This window comes from Carassius gibelio, chromosome B16, assembly GCF_023724105.1.
Source record: "Carassius gibelio isolate Cgi1373 ecotype wild population from Czech Republic chromosome B16, carGib1.2-hapl.c, whole genome shotgun sequence".
In the NCBI taxonomy this organism is placed as follows: Eukaryota; Metazoa; Chordata; class Actinopteri; order Cypriniformes; family Cyprinidae; genus Carassius; species Carassius gibelio.
Genome location: NC_068411.1, coordinates 6,080,080 through 6,090,320, shown reverse-complemented (window position 1 = coordinate 6,090,320; position 10,241 = coordinate 6,080,080).

Sequence of the window (10,241 nt, the reverse complement as noted above, 5' to 3'; positions counted from 1 at the left end):
AAGATAGATAGCAAACAAGCATGCTTCAAGATAATAAAGCACAAGAGCTGTTATACCCCTAAATTATGGTTATTATTAAAAGTGAAATGAGGCAGTCCATCATAAATCGTCACAAACACTGAGACTAATGAGTGATCGGTTGGGCTGGCAAGGACTCTTAGCTCTTACACTGGCATGTCTGTTGTGTGTAGCACATGTATTTTGTATTTTGCTATGTTGAGATGAGCTAAGAGAGAACATCCTTTTTTTAATGACAAAATAATAATCTGTAAACTTTAAACAGCTATCCTACAGTTATTTAGAAAGGCAAAATGACAGTATCCAAACATTACTGTGAGGAAGGACACAGAAGAAAACAAATCTATCTATCTATCTATCTATCTATCTATCTATCTATCTATCTATCTATCTATCTATATTTCGCTTTTTGGCTTATTTACGGGAAGTGCTTAGAGTAAATGATGCATGGCTGAAAATTCATTCATTCTTTCATTTAAATTAATGAATGAAAGAACGAATGAAATGAAATTAATTAATGTAAACTTTGTATTCTAAAGAAAGAAAAATTGTGTCAAAGTAGAACTTGCAATAGAAGAGAAAAACACCTTGGATGTAAACTACTTGTGGACACAAAGTCTACTACTCTTATATCTCAATTAAAATGTGAAACAGTTTAGTTCCAAAAGTACTAAAAAAGTTGTTACGGCCAGCTCGTAACCGCAACAAAGATGGGACAGCCACACCACTGAATTGATATAATTAATATTTATTACAAAATCTAGGGGTTTTCACAATACAAAAGGCAGACAACGACCGATCCCAAAGCGAGGCAACCCGAGGCCAACTGGAGATGATGTCAACTCTCCGTGCCTCCCTCATTGCATGAAACCACGATATTTATCTCCACCTCCTAATGGGAGTCAGGTGTCCTGTATCTCTGCGGCCGCCTGCAACACAAGGAAAACAAAACCAAATACCAAGAAAGAAACACACCCATACCCATAACAAAGTACACTTACAAGTATACAACTAATAATTTTACTACTAATAATGATTTCAATCTACGTATTACATAAAGTAAAGTTGGAACCTACTTTTAAGTTACTTGAGCTTTAATAAATCAATGATTCATTGGAGCTAAACTCAGCAGGGACACAGGCCCTCCAGGATCAACGTTCCCCACCCCTGCGTTAAACCAGTGGGTACTGAGCCGGAGAGAGAATTGATTAGTTCATAGTTTGGGTTTTTCGCATTTTTGAATACACAGTAAAATAAATGGACACCGCGAACCCATTGGATTCAACGGAGACAAGTGAAGTAAATTTGAAGGATGCACTTCCTGGGGGTCTAGCAGACTTTGTTGAATAATTTTGTCCCGTTGCTTTTATGGACTCTCTATGGGCTTCTCCCTCGACGTCATGCCTTCATGTCCCCACGATTGTCTCGTACATGGGTGTAGGTTTAAGGGGGGACGCTAGGTACTAGTCGCTATCAATATTTTGAGATGACAAATTTGTCCTCACCAATATTTATCAAGCTACTTTGAACTGCTTTTTGGATCTTTGCACTGCTATTTGGATCGATTCTAACGGCCAGGACGATGACAGTACAAGAAACGCCGTAATTTGATAGGCAGCGGGGTATCTGACAGGCTACACGCTTGGGCCGGGACTACTTTTGTGCTTGCACTAGCAGCAAGCGGGTGGTGTGTGTGTGTGCGTGCGCACATGTTGACAACTGCCGATGATAAGTTACCAGGGCTGTCTCTGTGCCACACACAAAGGCCAGAGTAAAAACTTTTTCATATTCCAGGTTTTTTTTTTTTTTACTCTGAAGATGCCACCCAAGAAGAAGAAAGGGGACATAAGAAGCTTTTTCATAAAGCAGAGTCAGAGTGTAAGTAGGCAAAATAACTAGCTAGCCACACAAATAAACTAGCAGTAGTGACTGGCCAGGCTTTCAAGTGCATATTCTGTGGAAAATAGTATTAACTGGTGATAGTATTACCCAGATTTTTTTTTTTTTTTTCGAGAGAGAGTGCATTTTTGAGATTATACAGTAAAACTAAATCACCATTAAATCACTGGTATCTTACAACAAAATAATTCCGGGGCGGGGGTGGCTATGGGGGTGTCCCCACCAAAACTGAGACCAAACCTACGCCCATGGTCACATAGAAAGTAAAAGATTGCCTGCGAGCTTCTCCTTATGGTAATTTTGCAGGTTATAACAAAATCGTTAGCCTATTTTTTACAAAAACTGCTTCTACGGGGCCACAACGTTAGATAGAAGGTAATAGGGCGTTTTATACATTTTCGTGTTTATTTAGAAATAATGAATGGACAAATGGAGTCTTTAAATGTCTCAGATAAAGTTATTCGCTGTCAAAGTGACGCCAAAATTAATGGGAGTCAATGGAATGTTAACAGCAGGTGGGGGTCCACTAGCCAATGGCGGCACCCAGGGGTGCTTCAAAAAATATGAAACCCTGCCCCCCTGGACTGCACAACAAGTGAGAAACACCCCTCGATGCAGACTGTAGCGCAGTGACGTCACGTATGTACACCACGTATATATGTCACGTATGTGTTTACCGCGCATGCGCTTGTAATTAGCATTGCGTGATGACGTTAGTTGTTTTTGCGTCGTGCGTGCATTAAAACGTTGCGCATACTTAACAGAAAACTCTAATAAAATGTTAATGTATTAAAGAACATTAAGGTGTAAAAAAGATGGGAAAAACAACCATGTTTAACCATGTTTCATCTGAGGTAAAATTATACGGAATTTAAGTCTATCTTACTTATCTTACGATATATTAACATTCTGTTGCACTTTACTTCACTGTGTATATTGTAATTTTACACTTTAATGGCACCTTATATTTCTTATTGAGCTAGACAAAATTACAACAGACAAAGTACAGTCGTCAGCTCTAATAGTGCAGATGGTAAAACGTGTGTTGTTCACACTTTGTTGCAATCGATCCGGGTCCGAATCTGCCTTTTGACAGTTTTTTTTTCTCCCTTTTAAAAAATTTCTAATTACATCAGAAAAGCATTTATTTTAAATAAAAATGAAGGAACTAATCAAAAAGTTGTGAGGGACAGCTTTATTGTCCTAATATGGTGGCATCCATTTAATAATTTGAATTAAAATGATAATTTACACTCAGTAATTATTGCATACTGTTTTATAATGTACTACAATACTGAGGTGCAGATAATTTCCACTATTTGCAATAAGTAATATAAATAGCAGAAAATCCTGCTATTTTAGTATAAATAGAATCTATAGCCATTTGCAGTTAGTGTAAATAGCCACTGCCTTTCTTATTTTAATCTTTCTTTTGCTATGGTTCTTGTTTATCTATACATTAACTATAAATTTGAACATTTTTCTTTTGCAATTCTGCATGTGAAACATTTAAGTCAATAAAGTAGTTTTAAGTTCAGTTGACTACATACAGTATATTTTCAGTTTCTGGATCCCATTTTATGCAAGGTGCCTCCAAAAAAAAAAAAAAAAAAAAAAAAAAACTGATGACAGTTCAAATAACATACACAATAGATTAAGACTATAGACATGCCATAAGAAAAAAAAAAATTCTGAATTTCACCTCTATCACTGATAAAAACAATAAGTCAAGCAGTAGTCCTCAAATTCTTTGAATGAATAAAACCCACACAGGACTCTCCTCCTGTGATTCCTCACACAGCCATGTTGACAGTCTTATATATTTCACTGCACCATATGCAATGGGTCAGAGAACATGATGCCCGGAACTCAGGTTGTATTGTTCAGACAATGCACTCCGGTTGACGACACCTAATTTACATAAAATAACAAACAATACTAAAGCAATACTAAATCATTTTGAAGAAAGGCAGAAAAGGAAAATATTTTAAATGTATTTTTAAATATATTATAGCATGGTGTTAGAAAAAGTGTTATTTGCTTTGTCTGTAAACTACCTAATAAATTTAATTTATAACCAGCATTAACATCAACTTAATTAATAAAGTTTGTCAGGTCAAAATTTAGGTTGGCTTGGCTTGAGAAAGCATTGCCTGAAAGTTTGAAGTTTTTTTTCAATATGATTTTTTTTCAGTTGAGGGCTATATAGTCTGTCAGAGAAAGAAAAAGAGATAATTACAGTACTCTAGGCACATGAAGTGGGTCTCTCCTCTGAATTTCTTCCCTCTGACAATGTCCCCGAAAAGTCATATTAAGACATATGAAGGTCAATTTAAGAAGTAACACTTTACAATAAGGTGTCATTGGTAAACACTAGTTAATGTATTAATTAACATGAACTAACATTGAACAATACATGTGTTACAGTATCTATTAGTCTTTGATAATGCTAATGAAAAAGATTACAAATGATTTTTTTTTTTTTTTTTTTTTTTGCAATGCATGCAACCATCAATGGCATTACTTATATTAATAAGGTCTTTCTGCTCTATTTTAAGACATCTTTAATGGTTCATTTTAGGCAAAATAAGACTTTGAAAGACCAGCATTCGAATACTATATCATAAAACATGTCATAAATGTTTGAAATCACACACATTTGCAATGACACTCTCTATGATTATGACCAAAGCATTCTTACAATTAAAAGTAATTTAGACGCAATTTTTTAAGAAAACAAAAGTAATATCTCATATCCACCATACCTTATGAACATCCGGAAGTGAATGAACCTGGATATGCACAGTAATGACAGTACGGTGCACAATTGTATTTACGGTAAATACATATACGTTACTGCACATGCGCGTTAAACACATATGTGATGTCACCACGCTACAGTCTGCAGCGAGGAGTACTGTCACGCTGTCAGTCTCTGTTTTCCTGAGTGTTCCCTAGTGAGCTCACTTCTCCTTAGGCACTTCATCATAGGCACTTTAATTCCTCTAGTCTGGTAATGTCTTCACAGTAATTGCACTCCAATTAAATCGCACAGGTGCCGACAATCCTTTTTCATCTCCTGTCTCCCTATATAGAGCTGTCCTTCTCTGTTGTCTGTATGGAGTCCTTACCCTCTGTGTTGATATGTTCTCGTCTTCCGAGACTTCCCCTTACCTTCTCGTTCCTCCGTGTTTCCCGTTATATCCAGTTCCCTCTTTTGGTTTGTTTGTCTCTCAAGACTGTTTATTTTGTATTTCCCTTTTTGTTTAATAAATCATACTTTGCAATTGGATCCTACCCTTTCCTTGTGTTTTCCCTAAACCCAACTGTCACAGAAGGACTCCATCCAAATGGATCCAGCAGTATGTCTACTACCATTTCCTCCCCAGCCAGCAAAAGGGAGAGAAATGGTTTTGAGGGCTCTCACCTAGTGGTGTTCCGGGGGACCAGGGGAGGTCGCTCCGGAGCAAGCGGTCGAGAGGAGGACCGGCAGCGATCGCCACTGTGGGCTCCCGTCGAACCGGGATTCAGTTGGGGGCTGCCATTTCCCCAGGATGTCCCGAGAGGATAAGGGAGACCCAGATCGGCCGAGCCAGCGCCGTGGTACCAGATGGCCGCCAGTCCTGTGCAGCGGCACGAAATGGCCGCCAACCCAGCGCCGCTGCGTGGCATGGCCGCCAGTCCAGCGCCACAGTACAAGATGGATGCCAGTCCAGCGCCACAGTACAAGATGGCCACCAGTCCAGCGCCACAGTACAAGATGGCCGCCAGTCCAGCGCCACAGTACAAGATGGCCGCCAGCCCAGCGCCACAGTACAAGATGGCCGCCAGCCCAGCGCCACAGCACAAGATGCCCGCCAGCCCAGCGCCACAGCACAAGATGCCCGCCAGCCCAGCGCCACAGCACAAGATGCCCGCCAGCCCAGCGCCACAGCACAAGATGGCCGCCAGTCCAGCGCCACAGCACAAGATGGCCGCCAGCCCAGCGCCACAGCAGAAGATGGCCGCCAGCCCAGCGCCACAGCACAAGATGGCCGCCAGCCCAGCGCCACAGCACAAGATGGCCGCCAGCCCAGCGCCACAGCACAAGATGGCCGTCAGCCCAGCGCCACAGCACAAGATGGCCGCCAGCCCAGCATCACAGCACAAGATGGCCGCCAGCCCAACGCCACAGCACAATATGGTCGATTCAACACCTGAGTCTTCAGACAAGGGGCCACCGACTCGCCATCATAGAGGACGGAGGAGGAGGAGACAGACGTCTACAGCTCATCAAAGTCCAGAGGAAGTTCCCGAGCAGCTCACTGTCGTCCCGGAGGACGTTCCCGAGCGGGCAGCTGCCGTCCAGGAGGACTTTCCCGAGGCGGTGCCCGATGCAGTTTCGCGAGGCGGTGCCCGATGCTGTTCCCGAGGCGGTGCCCGATGCTGTTCCAGAGGCCGAGGCGGTGCCCGATGCTGTTCCAGAGGCCGAGGCGGTGCCCGAGGCCGTTCACGAGGAGGCGCTCGATGCTGTTCCAGAGGCCGAGGCGGTGCCCGACGCTGTTCCCGAGGAGGTGCTCAATGCTGTTCCGGAGGCCGAGGCGGTGCCTGCTGTTGTTCCGGAGGCCAAGGCGGTGACCGAGGCGGTTCCCGATGTGGTGACTGAGGCGGTGCCCGAGGCCGTTCCAGAGGCAGTGCCCGAAGCAGAGGTGTCTCACGTCTCCACAGGCAGTCTTAAGTCAAGTCAGGTGCCCATTGACTGTTCAGAGTTGAGTCAGTTCCCGGTTGACCCTCCGGAGTCGAGTCAGGTGTTCGTGGACCCTCCAGAGTCAGGGTTAGTCACTGTCGACCTTCCAGAGCTAGGGCTAGTCACCGATGGCCTTCCTGAATCAGGGCTAGTCACCGATGACCTTTCAGAGCCAGGGCTAGTCACAGATGGCCTTCCAGAGTCAGGGCTTGTCACTGTTGACCTTTCAGAGTCGAGTCAGGTTCCCATGAACTCTCCAGAGACAAGGCTAGTCACCAGTGATCTTTGAGGACTGAGTCAAGTCACCGGTGATCTTCGTCCTCCCATGGGGCCGGCTACAAGAATGTGGTGGTCTTCCGCTCCGCCCTGGGGGACTACGGCCTCGACCGCGAGGACGTGGTGGTCTTCCGCTCCGCCCTGGGGGACTATGGCCTTGACTACGAGGATGTGGTGGTCTTCCGCTCCGCCCTGGGGGACTTTGGCCTTGACTACGAGGATGTGGTGGTCTTCCGCTCCGCCCTGGGGGGGCTTCTGCCTTGACCACACGGGTGTGATTGCCCTCTGTTCCGCCCAGGTGGTAATCACCTAATGTCCTCCATGTACCCATGTTTTTGTTTTCATTTGTTTTTCTTATCTCCTTCTTTGGACCTGGCCCTCCGTCCCTCCCCTTCATCCTCCGCCGGTCCACCACCCTCCTGGACTTCTTGTTTTGTGTTACACTTTCCTGCCTTTCCATTCCATCTGGTTGTTTCGTCTCTGTTTTTTCCATTTTACCTGGTTGTCCTGTCTTTTGTCTTTCCATTCTTCCTGGTTGTTTGTCTCTTGTCTGTCCATGCTTCTGGTTCTCCTGTCCCTGTATTCTGACCCTCCGTCCCTCCCCCTAGTCCGCCGCCGCTCCACCTCCCTCCCACTTCTTTTTCCTGTTGGGTTTTCCAGGGTTTTCAGGTGGAGCATCTGGGAGCTGCTCCGTAGGGGAGGGGGTAATGTCACGCTGTCAGTCTCTGTTTTCCTGAGTGTTCCCTAGTGAGCTCACTTCTCCTTAGGCACTTCATCATAGGCACTTTAATTCCTCTAGTCTGGTCATGTCTTCACAGTAATTGCACACCAATTAAATCGCACAGGTGGTGACAATCCTTTGTCATTAGTCTCCCTATATAGAGCTGTCCTTCTCTGTTGTCTGTATGGAGTCCTTACCCTATGTGTTGATATGTTCTCGTCTTCCGAGACTTCCCCTTACCTTCTCGTTCCTTCGAGTTTCCCGTTATATCCGGTTCCCTCTTTTGGTTTGTTTGTCTCTCAAGACTGTTTATTTTGTATTTCCCTTTTTGTTTAATAAATCATACTTTGCAATTGGATCCTACCCTTTCCTTGTGTTTTCCCTAAACCCAACCGTCACAAGTACTTGACGAGTGGGCGGACATAAATATGCTAATATTTCAGTTTGATATCACCTTGAAACAGCTAAAGATTTGTTTTAAAAACGACTTGTTTTCATCACTCTGTGTCGACTCTTTCTTTTCAAAGAAAATAACGATGCACCTTTAGATTAAAATTTGTCAGGACATTTTTCAATCACCTAGAGTTGTGTAACACACTGAATGAAAGGTAATTTTCAAAAATCCATAATAGGGGCACTTTAATATCATGTTATTCACAATCAAATGCAGTTACTTTACATTCAAATGCAGTTAACATGAGAGAGCTTTTCTGAACCACTTAAGCAGAACTTAAGTATATCTTTATATGTCATTTCAAAAAGTCCTTAAATACTACTTTATATTACAACTCTCACTATTAACAAACAATAAACTACACCTTCGGCCTCAATAAACTACTAATTTGCTTTTTATGGATAGTTAGTAAGGTACTTGTTTAAATGTAGGTACTGGGTAGGATTAGAGATGTAGAATATGGCCATGCAGAATATGTGCTTTATAAGTACTAAAAAGACATTGTTATTAATAAGCATGCTAATAAGCAACTAGTTAAAGGAATAGTTCACCCAAAAATGAAAATGATGTTATGAATGACTCTCATCATGTCGTTCCAAACTCGTAAGACCTCTGTTCATCTTCAGAACACAGTTAAAGATATTTTAGATTTAGTCCGAGAGCTTTCTGTCCCTCCATTGAAAATGTATGTATGGTATACTGTCCATGGTTAGAAAGGTAATAAAAACATCTTCAAAGTAGTCCATGTGACATCAGAGGGTCAGTTAGAATTTTTTGAAGCATCGAAAATAAATTTTGGTCCAAAAATAGCAAAAACTACGACTTTATTCAGCATTGTCTTCTCTTCCGTGTCTGTTGTAAGCGAGTTCAAAGCACTTTAGTGATATCCGGTTCGCAAACGAATCACTCGATGTAATTGGATCTTCTTGAACCAGTTCACCAAATCGAACTGAATCGTTTGAAATGGTTCACATTTCCAATAAGCATTAATCCACAAATGACTTAAGCTGTTAACTTTTTTTTTGATGTGGCTGACACTCCCTCTAAGTTAAAACAAACCAATATCCCGGAGTAATTCATTTACTCAAACAGTACACTGACTGAATTGCTGCGAAGAGAGAACTGAAGAGCAGCACCAAGCAGAGCCATATAAAGAATGAAAGACTGACTCGTTCTCGAGTCAAGAACCGGTTGCATCGTTTTCTGATCACCAGTAGTGATGTGAAGTTATTTTCTTTCTGGGAACCGGTTCTACCAGACAGTTCAATTCAATAAACCAGTTGAAGAAAACGGTTCACCGGTTCTTTTGTGCTCGAAGTAGGGCACAAATCACCAAAACATGATTTAAATAAAGTAAAAGGCAGGGAATCAAGTATGCAAGTGGCAGCTTTCATACCAGATACCTGTGCACAAAGACTCAAAGGTGACTAAGGAAAAATTAGAGAAGGGTGTACAGGAAAAACTTGGCTAAATAAATGTAGAAGCATGATGACTAAAAGAACTAAGATTTATCTTTGCGAAAGTTATCAATTTTTAAATTGAATAATTTAAGACAAATCATTGCATATCTGAACTGATGCAGTTTGGGTATTCGTACCATCTACTTTCAATAGACTGTTAATAATATGAAAAAGCTGCCTAGGGTTATTATGATTATTGTCAATAATCTGAGAAAAGTATGAAGACCTTGCAGTGTCAATTTCTGCTTTATATTGGCCCAAACTGGTTTTCCAAGCTTGATAAAAAACTGACAAGCCTGAACCATGCCATTTACGTTCCAGTTTGCAACATTTCACCTTATTTGAACGTAAATTGTCATTATACCAGGGAGCTGTGTGTACAAAAGAGACAATGCGCATTTTAATAGGTGCAAACATGTCCAAATTGGCAGCAAGAGCATTATTATGTAAAATGATTTTATGCTCAGAAGGGACAGAAGACAAATCACCCAGGCATGCATTAATATAATTAGCAAGAGCCACAGGGTCAATTGATTGCCATTTACGGAAAGAGACAGTCGTGTAACTGACCTTAACATGTTTGATACCTCCAAATTAAAAAGGTTGGCTAGATGATCAGAGAGACCAACATCTACAGTAAAGATATTAGACCCAAAAGCATACTTTCCTATTACTAAATCAAGTGTA